Here is an 18,539-nt window from a genome sequence, read left to right as displayed (position 1 = left end):
TCCATGTTTCTTGAAGACAGTTAAAGTGCATAAATATCTGCAATATTGTAAAAACAACTCGATTTTTCTTTTTTCGACAGATTATTACTATATATTAGGGTGTCCCACGTAAAACCGGTACGCCTCATGCACGAGATTCAAATAACACTATAACTTCCTTACCGACTTGCGGGGACTTCTCGTAATGTCCGTGCGAATTCTGTCTAGTTTCAGGGATCCTTACTGAAGGTCGCTTATTCGTCTGGACATTCAGAACGGATCTTACAGCCTTCCATTTCTTGTACAGGTCTTGAATAGTACTGCTCGTGGGGTGTTTCCTTCCAGGATAGGGGCCGCGGTGGCTCAGTGGTAGAGCGTTCACCTCTGGTGCTAGGGGTCTCGGGTTCAAACCCTGCTCCCGCCAAGTGAACTTTGTGGTGGACAAACACCGTGTGCGTGGGTTTTCTCGGGGTTCTCCCGTTTCCTCCCACTTTCTTCATTCCACCATTTCATTCATTACTCATTATCACCGTCTCCTTTAGCCTAACCGGCATAACCGTGGGACGTAAAACTCAAAATTTCATTTCATTTTTCCTTCCAGGATACTTGACTTGAAGCATTTCTTTACATTATTCATTGATGCAGCCTGTCTTTATGTAAAATTCCACAATATCAATTCGCTGTTCTAATGCAAACTGCTCCATTTCTGTCACAAATCGTCAACAATTTGACGAAGGGTCATATCTCAAAATCTCACTTTTTCAGACATATAGAAAGAAATATAATTCCACAGAGGAGGAAAACGTTAAATATGCAATAATTGATCAATTATTCCACATAATTATTATCTGGAATAGGTAACAAGTTACTACATATTGAAAGGTACACTGCTATGGTGGAAAAGTTGGATTTAATTCCCTTTGGTGTGGAAAAATGGGCAATATCTACTTTCCTACTGGAATAATATCTGAGAATTAGAACCAACAAATATAGTTTATGAAATATGAAAACTGAATATACTTGCACAAATTTAACAAATAACATTGAAATACCTTTCCTTTCCCAATTTTAAAGCTGTTTGTGAGCCAATTCAAACATTTCTTTTGTCTATAAGTGACCATTAAAATTAATACATAGTTTATTTCCCAAAGTCTGAATGTATAATGTTACAACTTTCTGTAAACATAAGGTTAACATAAGGTTAACCATTCATAACATAAGGTCAAACATAAGGTTAACCATTCGAAAGTTTAAATTTAATGTATAAATCCAAAAGAAATTAAAGTGATTAATTTTACTCACAGTTCACTACCCATTGCAAAATTTCACGAACCATTTTAACTCCACACAGGACCCATATAACGCAGAAGGGATCCGAACTAACATCCTTCAAAACGGTAGCCCTGTTGTTCCTCCTACTTCGCTTCCGCCTTCACCTACCTATTCATGTATTATGACGAGGGCGATAGAATTGTTCAAAAATTCGAACAAGAAAGATAGCAGTGCCATCAGTTAACACACGATTAAGTACTTCTTGTTACATTGACATACTAAGACAATGTTACCAGCTTACTATGAAAATGTCTGATCAATTATTTCTCAACTTTAATTATCTTTTGTTTCTCAAGTAGTATGTTACAAAGATAATCTGACGTAACTGAGTCTATAAAATATGCTTAGTTTTACAGTTGTATTGACGTACGTGCATTTAGCACAATTCTTTTTAAAAAATCTTGTTAGGTGCAGTGTCACCGCGTAGTGTACTCGCTAACGCTCTCATCTTTTGCAAGTGGTCCCGGGTTCGATTTTTGGTAGGGTGCTCGATTGAAAAGATGTAACAGCTTTTTCAGGTCAGCTGTTCTTTTCCTGGGTTTTCCTCATTCATACCGGGCAACTGCGGGATGGTACCTAATATTCAGGTCTCAGTTCGCTTCCTTTCTTCTCCCCGGATAGTGTGCTCACCGAGAGACGTCATTGTTTATACGTAACGGGATTACGGCTGTAGTTGCCGGTGGTGTACAGAAATATTTATAAACAAAAAAAAATTTCAGGTGCATCTCAGTAACTTATCCTTTTTCACACATTTTTGTTTACAAATTAGTTTGATTAAAACATTTTGTAGCATAATTGTTCATTAACTCAATAACCCACCCCGTTTTGCACTTTTTTGTTTACAAATTGGTTTGATTAAAGCATTTTGTAGAATTGTTGTTCATTAACTCAATAACTCATTCCTGTGTACAAATTAGTTTGATTAAAGCATATTATAACATCATTGTTCCTTAACTCAATAACCCACCCCGTTTTGCACTTTTTTGTTTACAAATTAGTTTGATTAAAGCATTTTGTAAAATTGTTGTTCATTAACTCAATAACTCACTCTTTTTTACAAATTAGTCTACTTAAAGCTTTTTGTAGCATCAGTGTTCATTAACTCAATAACCCACCCCGTTTTACACTTTTTTGTTTACAAATTAGTTTGATTAAAGCATTTTGTAGCATCATTGTTCATTAACTCAATAACCCACGCCGTTTTACACTTTTTTGTTTACAAATTAGTTTGATTAAAGCATTTTATAGCATCAGTGTTCATTAACTCAATAACTCACCCCGTTTTACACTTTTTTTGGGGGGGCGCGGTGGCTCAGTGGTAGATCGTTCACCTCTGGTGCTAGGGGTCTCGAGTTCAAACCCTGCTCCCGCCAAGTGGACTTTGTGGTGGACAAACACCGTGTGCGTGGGTTTTCTCGGGGTTCTTCCGTTTCCTTCACTTTCTTCATTCCACCATTTCATTCATATCTCATCATCACCGTCTCCTTTAGCCTAACCGGCATAATCGTGGGACGTAAAACTCAAAAATTTCATTTCATTTCACTTTCTTTTTGTTTACAAATTCAGGGTGTCTATCGGTCACGAAAGTCACGAATGTCACGAAAAAGTCACGAAATCAGAAAATGGTCATGAAAGTCACGAAATTTAGCTTTTGGGTCACGATTTTTTTTTTTTATCTGTTCAAATGTAAGTACAGATTGGAAAATTTTATTCTATAAAACGTCGAAGTTCACCATCAAAAATGTCTATGGTCGGCTTTAGACGCTACCAAATCGCAAGCAAAGTACGTTTTAATCGCATGGATGAAAATTCGGACTAATTCGCACCCAAATTCGCTCTTGAAAATATTAGGAAATTTTATGATTTGGTAAAGAAAAGGTCACGAAAAAGTCACGAAATTTCATTTTGGAATTTTAGTAGACACCCTGAAATTAGTTCGATTAAAGCATTTTGTAGCATCATTGTTCATTGGCGTTCTTTAAAAAATTATTACAAACGAAGTCATCCAATCTTTTTTACACTTTTTGGATGCACTTGAAATGTCTTTAGGAAATGTGGAGCTGAGCATGAAAGTTTATTTATGGATACTATTATTCTTTTGTTTGTTTCTTACAGGAAAAGTAGAAGATGCTTTCCGTGGGATGTGACACATCCTTGGATTTTACGTAAGAATTGTAATATATTCATGAAGGTGCAGGCACCAAGAACATCGGTCAAATAAAAGAGTAAAAATTACTGCATTTCAATGTAAGCTGAATTGAAAGGACTTTGTCCTTCCACAAACGCATTATACCTCAAGACAAATTGACAAAAGACAGTCTCTGGTGATTTTCATTATAGGAATCTATATACGGAACTTGAGTTTTTACAGTTCGTGTATTGTGGTGTGTGATTTTGTGTAACAAGAGGAAATAATTATTGCGGATGAAAGCTGTTAGTGTGTATATCTGATGGTTAAATCATTTAGTATATATATATTGATGTTATTATGTTTGTAGTCGAATTGTGTGTATATTTCTCGAAACTATTGTATTAGTTACAGCATTTTAAAAGAAAAATCATGTGTAGTGAGTTTATAATTGTATTTTGACTACGTATGCTTTAAGCTTTCACCGTATTTATTTAATTGAGGTGAACATAGTAGAGGAATTTTATCAGATTTAAAAGAAGAAACATACGTGTATATGTTTAGTTGTCGTTTTTATAAAATCAACATTCAAAAGCTGCATATTTGTCGTTAGTCACAATGTGACTCATGTTCCTGAATTATTGTTTGTAAATTACAATATAAGGATATGATTATCATGGTCTTTTATATATGATGTTCCCAGTAATTTATAGTAATACAGGTATACAAAAGTTTATACATAAATGTATGTGTGTGTATATTTAAAATTACAACCGTATGTTGTTGTAAATGTTTTTATGTATAAAGAAAAAGACGGCATTAAATTATGTTTAGTCTTTTCTTGCGCACTTCTAAATAATTTAAAGGCATTTTTAGTATCTAGACAATGCAAAATTCTATTTTTAAATATTGCATTACTGTGTCACAAGTAAAAATATGTTTACGGATATTTTTCAGTGTTATAAATCCTTTTTTTTTTTTCCTCAGTTTTGAGATAAGCACGGAAGAAATATTGGCTTGTTGTGCACAATTGTGTATTTAAACTGAACTGCGTTGGTGTTAATTAAAATTTAACTATATAATGTGTGATTAAAATAGTCATGTACGTTCATTTTAATTTATATTTTATATCTAAAATATATTCAAGAAACATCCGTCGTTTATAATGACCAACGTGATGAATTGGTTCAATTGTATTTTAATGTATGCCGCTTGAAGAACTATATAATCCCAATATACTCAATAGATACTTACCTTGCCCTTCTACGCTATTACAGATTGCAAAAGAAATCATGTTAAACATCGAAGTTTCACTGATAGCATTGTCAGGACGTAGGAACGGTTTTAGTAAACGAAAGGTTTTAGTAAAATTAAGTAGTAAAAAATTTAGTTATGTATGATAAAACATTTTAAAGTTTTCATTAGTAAATAAAAATTTCGTGTTTCACAAAGTTTAGGATTCGACGTTTAACTTTTTGTTTGAGTACTCTATAATAATTTATAAAAGCAAAGTGAATATCTTTTGAGTTTATTAGATCAACTGTAGTTTTCTAATAAAATGACAAGACATTACTTTCGTCCTACATGTGTAGTATACTGAACTATGTATGTTTCTTTGAGGTTGTAGTTCCAATTGCAATTACTAGAAGAATTACCAAGATTACACCTTGATTTACTTATTTTTTGCGTTTAGTTTGAGATATTAAGCTGCAGTTGATACTACTTGTTCCTTCTGACAGCTCGTTGCACGCACGTGGTGCTCAATGATGTGTTGCCAGCTTTTGTGTCGGGTATTGAAACACGAAACTATTCACTGCAAGTAAATCTCAGTTTTATAAAATTAAGTGATACAAAAAAAGAACTAAAAGGAATGCTCTCAATAACCAACAGGTCCACTACTCAAATTGATATTCGACTAAAACAATGTGCATTTGTTTATATTCAAATTAGCAACGTGCGGAAAGGGTGGAATGTTTATCCTCAGAGCGTGAGAAATGAGCCACTATAATTGGCTGATCGTGCTGTAGCCATAGGAACAGTCCTTTTTGGCCGATTGTTATGACCACGTGCAGGAAGGAAAAAACAGAGGAAAGCAACTGTCACAAGGGACAAGTTGTATCAAATAAAATGTAATTAAATGTAACAGTCATAAATGTTTCAGATAAAATGATTTATTAAACTACTATAGTATTCTGTGGTTTAGGAAACCGTTAAGTTCAGTTCTACAGAAAGAGACGTACTGTTAGATACTGACTTGTGTCAGGCTAACGCATTTGCCTACGATCCATAATTATTTTCTCTTTTTTGTCTTCCCAAAGCTTACAAATTAAAGACTTCCTCCGTCAGCAAATATTTTCCATACAAATGATGTGTCTCGTTCATTGTAAAAGTGTAGACATCAATACTTGCACTGTATTTGGTGAAAAATATGAACCATAAATTAATGTTAGAAGCGCTAGAAAATTACAAATGTAATTAAAGGGAAAGTCCACCAAGTTCTGCTGCCACAGTATGTAAGACGCTGTCTATAGAGTTAAATATCATTAGTCTTAAAAGATAAAAAAAAATAAATATTTTTATGTCATTTAAGCTAAAGTGGAGAAATAATCAAGAAAGTTAATGGTTAAGAAAGAATTGGCGGGACGAGAACCTATAAAGAAACGAGAGGACTTTGAGAAAACACAACGAACCCTTGTGGCCTAGAATCGAACCAATGACACCTTGTACCAGAGTTGAGCATTCTATCACTGAACCATCGTGGCCATACAAAAGTCTTATAAAAAGAGTTAAAATTCGTATGTTACCAGTAAAAGTGTATATTTCCTGCCGTAGTATTTCTCTTAGTAATTTGTAGATCAGTTTCTTAAAACGTACAACTTCACATTTCTTAAAACGTACAACTTCACAGGATTACTTTCAAAGTCGTGAAATGAAACAGGAGTCTTCAGTACATGGCTCGCGGGCCAGTAAAATTCTTCGACGTCCACGCCCTTTCGAAAAATTAAGTACTTACATTGGAAATGATGACAGCACCTTACAGTTCAAAATACCGCAGTGTAAGTTGGTTACTCAGATCATTGAACTTCTTAATGTGGTTCTCATTGCCTCATGCGTAGAAGACATCTTCACTAGAAAAATAGGGAAAGCAATTCGTACATACCTTTATTTTTTAATTTGTAAATTTGTTTATGCACATTTGTAAAAATGGATTATAAGGTCTGTACTAATGTTATAAGAGCGAGGTCGAGAGACCTGTCAGTCATGGATTAGAATCCCGCTTTGGGTATGGATGTCACGTATTCATGACTCGTTCATTTCCCATAGCCTTCTCTAGTCTAAAGGCTAGAATTATTGGATCTAAAACTCGAAAATACTGTTTATAAGACTAGTATGCTTCGTGAAACAATACTCTGAAGGGGTGTTTTTCTATAAATTCCAGAGTTACGTGATTGTATGGTTTCGAAAAGGTTTCCTTCAGGTATTATTACGTAGTATGCCACCAACTATTTTTGATGTGGCTTCCACTATTCTTATCTTTAGTATAGGAGTCATTTAATTTATCTCTAAGATCATATCACAGTTTAGTTCCAAGATCTGCTGTCGTTTCAGTTTTTACGTCGTTTTAAGGTAATGTCTTGGTTTTGGTCTCTGGTCTTGAGTGATATTGATCATATTTGGCAGACCTCCTAAACCATAATATCAATTTCAATCCAAATCAACAAAGCTTTTTCCGAGAAACACAATTTCACGAACAGTCTTTGTAGGAACGGGTTACTTTTGCAAGCGGTAGTACAACACATGAGAAATGTACAGAAGTTTTTTTAAAGTGTTATTTTAACAATATTGTATTAAATTGTGCCAAGGCAGTCTTCCATCATTTTAAAAAATAATTTTTAATGTTTAATCTTACTTGAGAAAAGTGAAATTATACGAACTATCGAGTGAATACTTTTGTTTTTCATCTTTTGACCAACAAACAAAAAGTTCCTCTGACAGTATTTATTAAAGCCTTGTTTGTTTTAGAATTTTTTTTTTAGATATATATATTTGTATGTGTGAAGCTTATGCTTGTAGTATATATTGTACTTCAATTGGTATTACTTGGAGAATAAAATTTATATTCGAAATCAAGCAGTTTATCCTATTATTAACTTTTCAGTTTTCAACTTTTTTTTATCCCATAAAGATGTAGAAGAAAAATTTGTATACTAGAGTAGAGAATGCAGTCGGCTGGCAAATGTTCGAGTGGCCGCCAACGCAATGTCTAATTTACTGAGTAATTACATTATTCAGGCACTTCAAAAGTATAGAAGTAGCGATTATATATTTAGAATATAATGTAGTTGAAAATTATCAAAAGTGTCTTTAAAGTCTAATATCCATTACACGTTTCCAATATAGTTAAGTGGAAAATTCTGTAGATTCATTAAACACATTTTCCAAACTTATAGAAGTTCCATTCTTCCTAGATTCCCAGTCGTACCTTCGCAAATTAGAATCGTTACACCAACCACAAAATTAAGTAAAGTACGAAACTTAGCTGACGCAACAGCTAAAATCATGGATCTTGCATCGTTTGGCCTAATCCTCGTTTCGCCTAACCAATTATCTGACACTTTATGACAGATAAAAGATAAGCTTTATGTCCGCCATTTCAGGCGAAATAAGGATACTCATTTGGCCTAATCCTCGTTTTTCCTAAAATGATGGACTATAAAAAAATCATGGAGATGAAACTGGAGGGAAATTTTTCCAAAAAAAAATATTCCCTACTATGTGAAGAACTGAAAAATACAGATGCAAAACCAGTTAAATCCCTCTTCCATATTCAGTTTCATAAACTGTTAAATCCCAAACCTGCAAATAATCTAATGATAAAAGCAGAATCAAACCCGGTTAATTCCATATTTCAAACAATTTGAGGTTTCGTACTGTATAGGATTAGTTTAGTAATCTGAATATTTATTGAACTCTTCGTAAATCATTCGAAATTTTATTTGGCAGAATTTGAAGTGTGTACTTTCATTATTTTTTTATTTTTGGACTGAAAATTGAAAAAAAAAAAAGAAAAAGAAATCTTTAGTTTTGCGTCCCACGGTTATGCCGGTTAGGCTAAAGGAGACGGTGATGATGAGAAATGAATGAAATGGTGGAATGAAGAAAGTGGGAGAACCCCGAGAAAACCCACGAGCATGGTTTTTGTCCACCACAAAGTCCACATGGCGTGAGCTGGGATCGAACCAGGGACCCCAAGCACCGGAGGTGAACGCTCTACTACTGAGCCACCGCGCACCCTGGATTGAAAATGGAGACACTATCCGTCTTAACCTAACTGTTCGTGAAACTTTTCTGTGCTTATTAGCTTTTCTTTAATAATTACTAAACAAATGCACGCAAAATCGAAAGAAAACGATACTCTAAGCAGCGATGATGATAATTTTGTTATCAAACAACACCAAAATTGTCTAGAAAACGTACAAGACACATGAAAAACTGGAAACGAAATGTAGCCAAAAAAACAAGGTGAGTGGACTATCTATGGTTAAAAGTCGTTTGTTTTGTATTTCAGGGTAACTGTTTACTTTGAACAGAACATTGTTGGATTAGGTTCTTCTCTAAACGGTCTCTTCAGCTTCAGCAGAACCTCTCTCTTAAAATGTCTCGTGTCAATTATCATTCAAAATCATAACATGCTTTTGGTAACATGTTTAAAAATTTTGCCACTTATTTACCATTTCTGATTCTCTTTCTGCCACTGTTTTGCTCAAACTCAACATTTGCACATTTTGTTTTGCTATGTTTGAAATTCATATATTGGGATAATTGGCAAATTAATATTCACCCTATGTTAGTCCATAAAAGGTTACAAACTCTTCCAAAATATAGTCATTCAGTTTAGAAATGTATACGGATAGGTATAATTAACTCCGCTTGTAGTTACGAAGGGTTTGACGATTGAAAGCAGCTCAAAGCTCACGTTTTACAGAGGTTTTTCAGGAATAGAAAACCGAGAAAATGATGATGCACCAGAGGACGACGACGATATGGATTCCCATTTAGTAGATGATGATGGAGAGGATGTTACATAATTCAATTTTTTGCACATTTGGATCCATTGTTTTCAATTTAGAACAAAATTAATGTAGCAATTATGTATCCATATTCATTTGTGCCAATCTTGTGTTATGTATACTTGATAATACATCCCCCCCCCCCCCAATATTTTAGTAGGCGTAATAATGATTTCTGACTCTGACTCCCTTTCTTTTTGATAGGTTTTGTATCTTGAGCCTCAACAAAAATGGCCGCTCGTCCAGATGCAAAAGCTGTTATTCCCATTTACATAAGTAAAACCTGTTAAATCCAAACTATTTTCTTCAATAACGCAATTCACAGACTAGTGTGATTATACAGCTTTCGACAGACCAACACTCACATTATTCTTAATTTTTTAATGTTCTCTAGTTTCTAATGTTATTTTATAATTATGACGTGTTTAAACAGTTTTTCTCGATTTGTCACAAATTTTAAAATGTGAATTTAACGGGTTTTGCTATTCACCTACTCATATATATTCGTATATATCCATGGTCCTAGTAAATACATAAAGGAGTTTTGGTAATCCTAACTCCTCGAAAATAGTTAATATAATATTAATCTATATATTTTGCATTTCTTAATTCTTTATATACTAGGGAATTTTCTCTTATATAATTTCCCTCTAATTGAATTTCCACGATTTTTTCTTATTGTCCGCCATTTTAGGCGTAACGAGGATTAGGCCAAACGAGGATCCTTTTTTCGCCTAAAATGGCGGACACAAATCTTATTATTTATCTGTCATAAAAGTGCCAGATAATTGGTTAGGCGAAACGAGGATTAGGCCAAACGTGGCGACACGAAAATCATGTATTGGCTTACCCCCTCAAGGCAAAACACATAGAGAGAGGTGCTACCACTTACGGCGTTTCACAAAACTATTTCGATAGGAAATTACAAGCATAAGTTCTCATTCAAAATTGCATTTACAAACTTTTTATTTAAAAAAAAAAAAAACATTAATTTGTAAATGCACAAATCTCGCATACGGAACTGCACAGAAGCAAAAGTAGTGTGATACCTTACAAGATTGATATTTCTTGTTTAATTATTATAGGAACAAAATGCGGCAAACGAACCCAAAAGAGTGATACTAGATTTTTGGATCGACAAAAATGTCAAAATATGCATTCTACTGCGCATTGTTTCGTTGTAATAGGTACTAAAATATACGAATACAGATGTATATATCCAATGATCCTATTCTACCTTTTATTGTGGAAATTTATTATAGGCCCTATATGCTACCTTGGGGGGGGGGGTCATTGCTCCTCCCAACTTTTTGACCAAAAATAAAAATGCCACATCCCAAGATCTCCGAAACCGACTTTAAAAGGTCTGCCCCCCAGCAGACAATTCCTAGCTCCGCCCATGTATGCTACTATGAATGACCAGATTTAATGTTAATTACAGTACAAGAAGTTCGTGTATATGTAGAGGAAACTAATTTAAAGAATTATGTATTATATATGTTTGTCACTTAACACACTTTCATATACAAGAAATGTTCTCTCCATCTTACATATTGTCACAGTGCAACATTTCAATGATGAAATATTAGTTGCTGAGAAATCAGGAAATGTTTGGTTCCTTCCTCTTTAGTCTTGATACAAATTTTAACCACGTTTTTCTTATTTATTCATTCATTTTTTAACAATGGTCTTTTTCGCATACTGCTTGTCCCTTGTCTGCACCATTAACGGTGTTTATAAAATTAGATGCATGAGCCTTCAGGTTAAGTATGCTAAAAATGTGTTTATTGAATTACTTACATAAAAAATTGAAGTACTTGTGTAATAAAATGTGTAGAAATTTTACAAATGGCGGACTATGCCATTTGCATTCTGTGGCCGAGTTTCTAGTATTGCCTGAAATTTATGTTTAAGAAATTGAAATTAAATAAAAATATAATTCAGCTGTCATGATTGGATATGTGAAATTGTCAAAATCAGGTAAAATAAATTCACGGTAAGGTTAAATAATAGTCAAAATCTGGAAGGGGTTCCAGTAGGATGAAGGCGGCCAGCTGCGCAGATGATCAGGGTGAAAAATTGGAGGGAAAAAAAGCGTAACTAAGCGTGAGCAGTGTAAAGTGTAATATTTTCACTTGAATCCCCTTTTTCTTCTGCACATCACACTAGGGGATGTTATCACTACCACGATCACCGCCAAAGTTGACTGCATCTGAATGTGGGTTGGTATTGATTGGAATAGTTCCAATGTGGTGTGAAGTTCTAAATTATATTTTTCCAATTGTGTTATTGACTTCGAAAATTTTGTAATGAACATCGATCAATATATAGAGACTATTTTCTTTTTATACTGTCGACATTTGCAGGCCGCCTCTGCTTCCTGTTTTTTTTTTCTTTCTTTCTTTTTTTAAGCATTTTCTGAACCCAAAGAAATTCACATTATACTTGGAAACTGTAAAGCTAAAGTAGACGGACTTTCATTGGAGTTAGAGGTTCAGTAACACGATTTTAAGGCATATGAGAAATAAATAATTTTATTCTTCAGGTAAAATAGTGATTTGGACTGTTATGAAGGAAATAAATGTGGTGCTCCAATGACATTGAATAGTTTGAATAAAAAAAAAAAAAGTTTTCCGATCCATATCCATGCAGGTTTATTTTTAATGTTTGTATGGGAAGACAGGTTCATTCAATATTTGATCCATATTTACATATACTACATATTTGATCCATATTTACGTATTATATAATTTTGGTAGTTTTCAAATTTGCTATTTACTAGGCCAAATAATAGTATTTTCTTCTACTAATGAACAAAATGAGCTAAAAAATGTTTGCTTGTCTACTACAACCTGTACAGAATACATTTCCTCCACCAATCGATAGTTTCATCGCCAGTAATCCACCGCTTGAGAAGGAATAATTTGGAAAGCTTTTCTGTTGATATCATCATCATCTCGAACACAATGTTTTTTTTTTTTTTTTTAAGAAAAAAAGCTTCATTCATTGATAAAAATATTGCTACTGTTGAGAAGAATCGCACCCGGTAGAAAACGGGAGCTCTTGATTCATAACCGTGGGAAATGCATGAATATACTCGTATTTCAATTGATAAAGAACTATTTACACTTCCAAATTGGTCACAAGAACTGATTAAGTTTTAGAAAGGGAAGAATATAATTCTATGAATTACGCATTTATATGCAATGGTGGTAGGTAGAAATATGTACCAATATCTCAAATATGCATTATGTGCACTATAAATCTTCATTTCAACTGCAAACTACCTGCAACGAATATTTATTAATGGGGCGTTTACACTTAGTCGATTTGCGTTCGATTCAGTTGAATTGACGTCACTTTCAACTTAATCGACCGTGTAAACGGGAATTCAACTTAATCGCTTGTTGATCGAAAGCGACTAATCGACTGGCAACTGAATTAAAAGACGTTCTATTTTCTGTGGTTGAAATAATTGAACACATCCATCGATCTGATTCGGTCTAGTTGCTTCGATTTAGTGGCAAATGCAGCGAGTCGATTTAGTCGTGCGACTAAATCGACCAAGTGTAAACGCTCCATAAGACAGCATATCGATATCACAATAGAATACAAACATACAAACACCCAAAATTTAGTAGTGGCACAAAAAATGTGCAACCAAAACACAATTGTTTATTCAGTGTTTCCTTTGCAAGATGAGCTATTTTGGATATTTTATTAGGAAAAAAAATAAATAAGCTGCAGTATCTAAAATTCCTAGCTCTAATGATTCAAAGGCGCATGAGCGCTACACTAGACCAACGGAGAGGGTGGATATTTGCTTTAGAAGTTGTCCTGTAGAGTAGGGTGTTGCAATTTATGACCTGTTTCCCGGCCGGAAACAGCACCACCCGCCACTGATTACATTGTATTAATACTACAATGCATCATTTTTTATTTTCTGTGAAAAAAAAATAGTTTTGCAAGAAAAAACAAAAATGAGTAACGGAAGTACCGGTACGCTAAATAGTGCCATCTATGCAGAAACTGTGGAATTACAACTAGCTTCGAACGTTCCCAATCTGGTTCAACATGCATTTGTAACTACATACCGTTAGGTAGGAAAGCACAGATTATTTACCACTATGATCCATGTTTGTCTCACTATGCATTATAGGGTTAAACACTAGTTCCACACACAAATTACTGACTAGTATAGCGAGAATATACTACATTGTTTTAAACAAGTTTAGTACATGTTCATTCTCGAAAAACGAAGTCCGTAATCTACAATAACTATTATTCTTCTATCCAGTGTTGATACTATAGATTTCAAAACAATGGACAATTTATTTCCATCGTAATTTAAGTTTTATATCGTTCAATTAAAACATTGTTGCCGCACGATGGTAGTTAGCCTTTTGTTACAATTATTGTTTACAATAATCCTTGTAAATACTAACAATTACTATTACTAAGCAATATATAATGAAAAAATGATATAATTTAATATTTAAACTGTCCATGACTCATCTATATGGTCCATGACATCAGCCATATGATCCTCGACGAAAGAGTCCTAAACTGACCATGAATGATATGGTGATTCATGAATAATTCTAACGTTTGTAGTGCTAGCAACCCTTACGATCTTGCTGCGTCACATCAAGCTCTTTAGTGATGAAGAACAACAAATCATGATTTCAAAATTGATATAACTTTCTCTCTAATACGGCGATGACGTCACAGGCAGGATCTGAATGCGTAGCTTACGATATTGTGATGTAAAAGGTTTTCCCTTTCTTGTGAAATTGTGAGCACATGTTTTCTCTCAACCACGAGATTATTTTCGTTTGTTTTATAGAGATGACGAAAAAGCGTACACAATGAATTTCTTAGGGCGAGATTGAAGGAAGGGATGGACGAAGAAACATATAGTATCTTTTTCTTAGTTTTAAACAGAAATAACCATTGTTTCTTCAGCTTTTTAGAAATAAATGCTCATACACTTTTACATTGACTTCATTCTTCATTTTTGCATTATTCATCATATGTTATATTTAAAATAGCAGTGCTTCTAATCCGTCGTAAATTTGCACTAAATTGCTAATAAATAGACATGCTTCTTGTTGCTCCTAAACTATATACATAAAAAATATAATTTGTAATTATTGTTTGTGGAGGCTTGTACAGAGGAAGGAGGAACGTTTCAGGGTGAATTCTCAGGTACTGTCGTCATTTGTCATTTGAAGAGAATAAATTTCCTGAATTAATTGTTTACATTTCTTTTAAAACGTACCACTACTAATAATAACAAATATCTAATAAACAATAACAGCGGTGTAAGAATAATTGTCCTAAAAGTAAAGTACAATTAGTATAAAGAATACTTTTTTTGTTTCATGTTATTGTGTTAGGTGGAACCCAAAATAAAACATTTGTCGAGCCTAATAGATCAGGTAAAATGGCCGGTCGGTTTAGAGTTTTTCTAAGAATTTAAAATGACGGTTTAGAAGTTAATCCCCATGGGTTTTGGTCGCTAACTAATAACATTTATTTCGAACTCAAGGCACATCAGGCGGCGTCCGGAGATCTGGCAACCCCTTTTTGAGATACATATTGAGGTTCTTTGTGACAATAATCCTTATCCGTCCTCTTCTTTTTTACGTGTCTTGCCACGAGTTCTGTATGCCATCATCACCTTGGTCCACTCGTATTCTCGATATATTTAAATACACTGGCAGTCATGGATATGTTTACTTCAACTGCGCACCTACAATTTGTATCACCACCATGTCTAACATATTGCGCTCAGGAGTTTGTGCTACCCCGTCCCGCTCATTACCACCCAACACAGCACTAAGACGCAGGGGCGTAAACGAGGGTCCCAAATCATGAAATAGGACGTAGAGAAGGGGCCCCACCCCACACTGTCTGCAGGAGAGCCCCCAAGCTTTTAGTTACGCCACTGCTAATACAGGGTGTCTACTAAAATTCCAAAATGAAATTTCGTGACTTTTTCGTGGCCTTTTCTTTACCAAATCATAAAATTTCCTAATATTTTCAAGAGCGAATTTGGGTGCGAATTAGGCCGAATTTTTATCCATGCGATAGAAACGTACTTTGCTTGCGATTTGGTAGCGTCTAAAGCCGTCCATAGACATTTTTGGTGGTGAACTTTGACGTTTTATAGAACAAAATTTTCCAATCTGTACTTACATTTGAACAGTTAAAAAAATCGTGACCCAAAAGCTAAATTTTGCGACTTTTTCGTGACTTTCATCACCATCTTCTGATTTCGTGACTTTTTCGTGACCGATAGACATCCTGTAATACAAATTTATGTTCCACAAGCCCGCCCATTACTCATGTAACACCGCCTTCATCAGACATGTTATTGTGTGCGGCCCCGCGCAGCATAGTCACTAACACTCTTGCCTTTGGTGCAAGGGGCCGCAGATTCGATTCTCAGTGGCGAAACTCGGTCGAAAAAGTGTAAAAGCTTTTTCAGAGCAGCCATCTTGAATGAAGTTTTCTTCATTCATAGGCAAATGCAGGGATGGTATCTCACGCCGCTTCTTTCCTTTCTCTCCAAATCCCCGGGCAGTGTTATCGCCGACGGACGCCATTCTTCGTACGTTACAGGCTAACATGGCCGTAGATGCAGAAAACCTAGGAATCTAATTCGTAATCCTAAACGTTATTTGTGTCTGATGAAGATGATATTGCATTGGTGAAGCCGCTACGTAACTGTTATTAACATTTTTTGTGCTTTAGTCTGCTTTATTAACATTTTTAGTGCTTTGACCAGTTTTGTTATTACCATTTTTAGTGCTTTGATAAGTTTTATTAACATTTTTAGTGCTTTGGTCAGTTTTGTTAACAACCTTTTTAGTGCTTTGATAAGTTTTATTAACATTTTTAGTGTTTTTGCCAGTTTTGTTAACAACATTTTTAGTGCTATTAACATTTTTAGTGCTTTGATAAGTTTTATTAACATTTTTAGTGCCTTGGCCAGTTTTGTTATTACCATTTTTAGTGCTTTGATAAGTTTTATTAACATTTTTAGTGCTTTGGTCAGTTTTGTTAACAACCTTTTTAGTGCTTTGATAAGTTTTATTAACATTTTTAGTGTTTTTGCCAGTTTTGTTAACAACATTTTTAGTGCTATTAACATTTTTAGTGCTTTGATAAGTTTTATTAACCTTTTTAGTGCTTTGGCCAGTTTTGTTATTAACATTTTTGGTGCTTTGATAAGTTTTATTAACATTTTTAGTGCTTTGGCCAGTTTTGTTAACAACATTTTTAGTGCTTTGATAATTTTTGTTAACATTTTTAGTGCTTTGGTCAGTTTTGTTAACAACATTTTTGGTGCTTTGATAAGTTTTATTAACATTTTTAGTGCTTTGGTAAAGTTTTGTTTTTATCCATACAAGGAATCCAGGATACAGACAATTAATAAAGTGCTTGTGGAATTGATAAAATGAGAATTAAGAAAATGAAAAAACTCCGAGAAAATCAACGAACACGATTTGTCCACCACAAACTCATCCTAGGGTCGATCTAGGGATTCCAAACAAGAAAAAATGAAATGAAATCTTTGAGTTTTACGTCCCACGGCTATGTCGGTGAGGCTAAAGGAGACGGTGATGAGGAGTAATGAATGAAATGGTGGAATGAAGAAAGTGGGAGAACCCCGAGGAAACCCACGCAAACGGTGTTCCCACACATAAAGAGGTGGGCACTCTACCATTATGCTATCATGATCCCACGATCAATGAACTAACCACACTTAAGTATTCATATTAGAAATAGAATGCAGTGACTACACATTGTAATTCAAACTCTAAAATCCACTTTCTAACAATTGATTGAAGGTTTATACGATTATGTAATCCAAAAGATTGCTGTCTTCTGCTTCACGTCAAGGAAATGCATCAAAGGGTACTGGGTGAAACTAAAGCATCGTGTATGGAATGTTCCTGTTTCTTTAGTATCATAACCTTTCCTGAGAACAATGTACAGATAAAGTCGCTGATTTTACAGTAGTTTTCGGAATATAGTAGATTAACCTTCAATGAATTGTTGTCACACTTCACTAGCTGTATGTGCACTATTTGGCTTACTGGTCAGTTTTACGAGGGTCATTACGAAAGTTTTGAGATACGCATTGTTGTGGCATAGTATTTGAATTCCAACAATTGCGTTTGGTAGTGGTATCCAGAGCGAAGAAAGTTTCAACTCGCTTCGCTTATCGGCGTGGTCGTATCGCCTTCACTTGTTTGTTGATGTGAGCAGTATCCGGCTGTCTAGAATGGACCTCGAAAGAGAACATTTTCGGGCAATGATCCTTTATGATTTCAAAAGTGGTTTGAACGAGACATAAAGCCTTGACCGTTTGCAGCGGGCAGTTGGGGATCTTGCTCCTTCCCGTGCTACAATTTTTCGGTGGTTTGGTGAATTCAGAAGAGGCCGGACATTGCCGCTGGCATTGTCCGGCAACAGCTGTGTCAGATGGAAACATTGCCGCTCTGGAACAAATGATTCGAGAAAATCCTCGAACAACTTTCAAGAACATTGAATCTACAGTGAACATTGGTTTGCCAGCAGTAACAAAAATTCTTCATGATCATCTTCGGCTCAGGAAGGTTTCATCTCGTTGGGTGCCTCACACTTTGACTGAACAGCAGAAGCGCATGAGTGTGGAATGGTGTGAAGAAATGCTTGCAAGATTTGATGGAGGCAATTCTCCACGTGTCTCTGACATTGTTACTGGTGATGAGACATGGATCTATCAATTTGATCCTGAAAATAAACGCCAGTCTACAGTTTGGATCTTTTCAAACGAAAATCCACCCACGAAAGTGAAGCGACCGCGAAGTGTGGGGAAGATGGTCACAACTTTCTTCTCCAAATCTGGCCATGTTGCAACTGTTCCATTTGAAGAACAAAGGACTGTTACTGCTCAGTGGCACAATACTATTTGCCTAACAAAAGCGTTCCAGAAGCTTCGGGAACGGCATCCAAGAACTGGATTGCCTGGAATC

The 18,539-nt window shown here is 34.9% G+C and overlaps 1 protein-coding gene across 1 annotated transcript in view; it reads left to right on the top strand.

Moving 5' to 3' along the window:
- Window positions 1–6,646, top strand: part of LOC145664216 (zinc finger C4H2 domain-containing protein) — a 32,673-nt gene extending 26,027 nt beyond the window's left edge. Inside the window, exon 6 of the mRNA XM_081730674.1 lies at window positions 3,427–6,646. The gene's annotated coding sequence lies outside the window, so the exon portion shown is untranslated. The remainder of the gene's footprint in view (window positions 1–3,426) is intronic.
- The last annotated feature ends 11,893 nt before the right edge of the window (window positions 6,647–18,539 follow it).

Source organism: Thermobia domestica, chromosome 1 (genome assembly GCF_964235325.1).
Source record: "Thermobia domestica chromosome 1, izTheDome1.hap1.1, whole genome shotgun sequence".
NCBI lineage: Eukaryota > Metazoa > Arthropoda > Insecta > Zygentoma > Lepismatidae > Thermobia > Thermobia domestica.
This window is presented reverse-complemented; position numbering and strand designations above follow the sequence as displayed.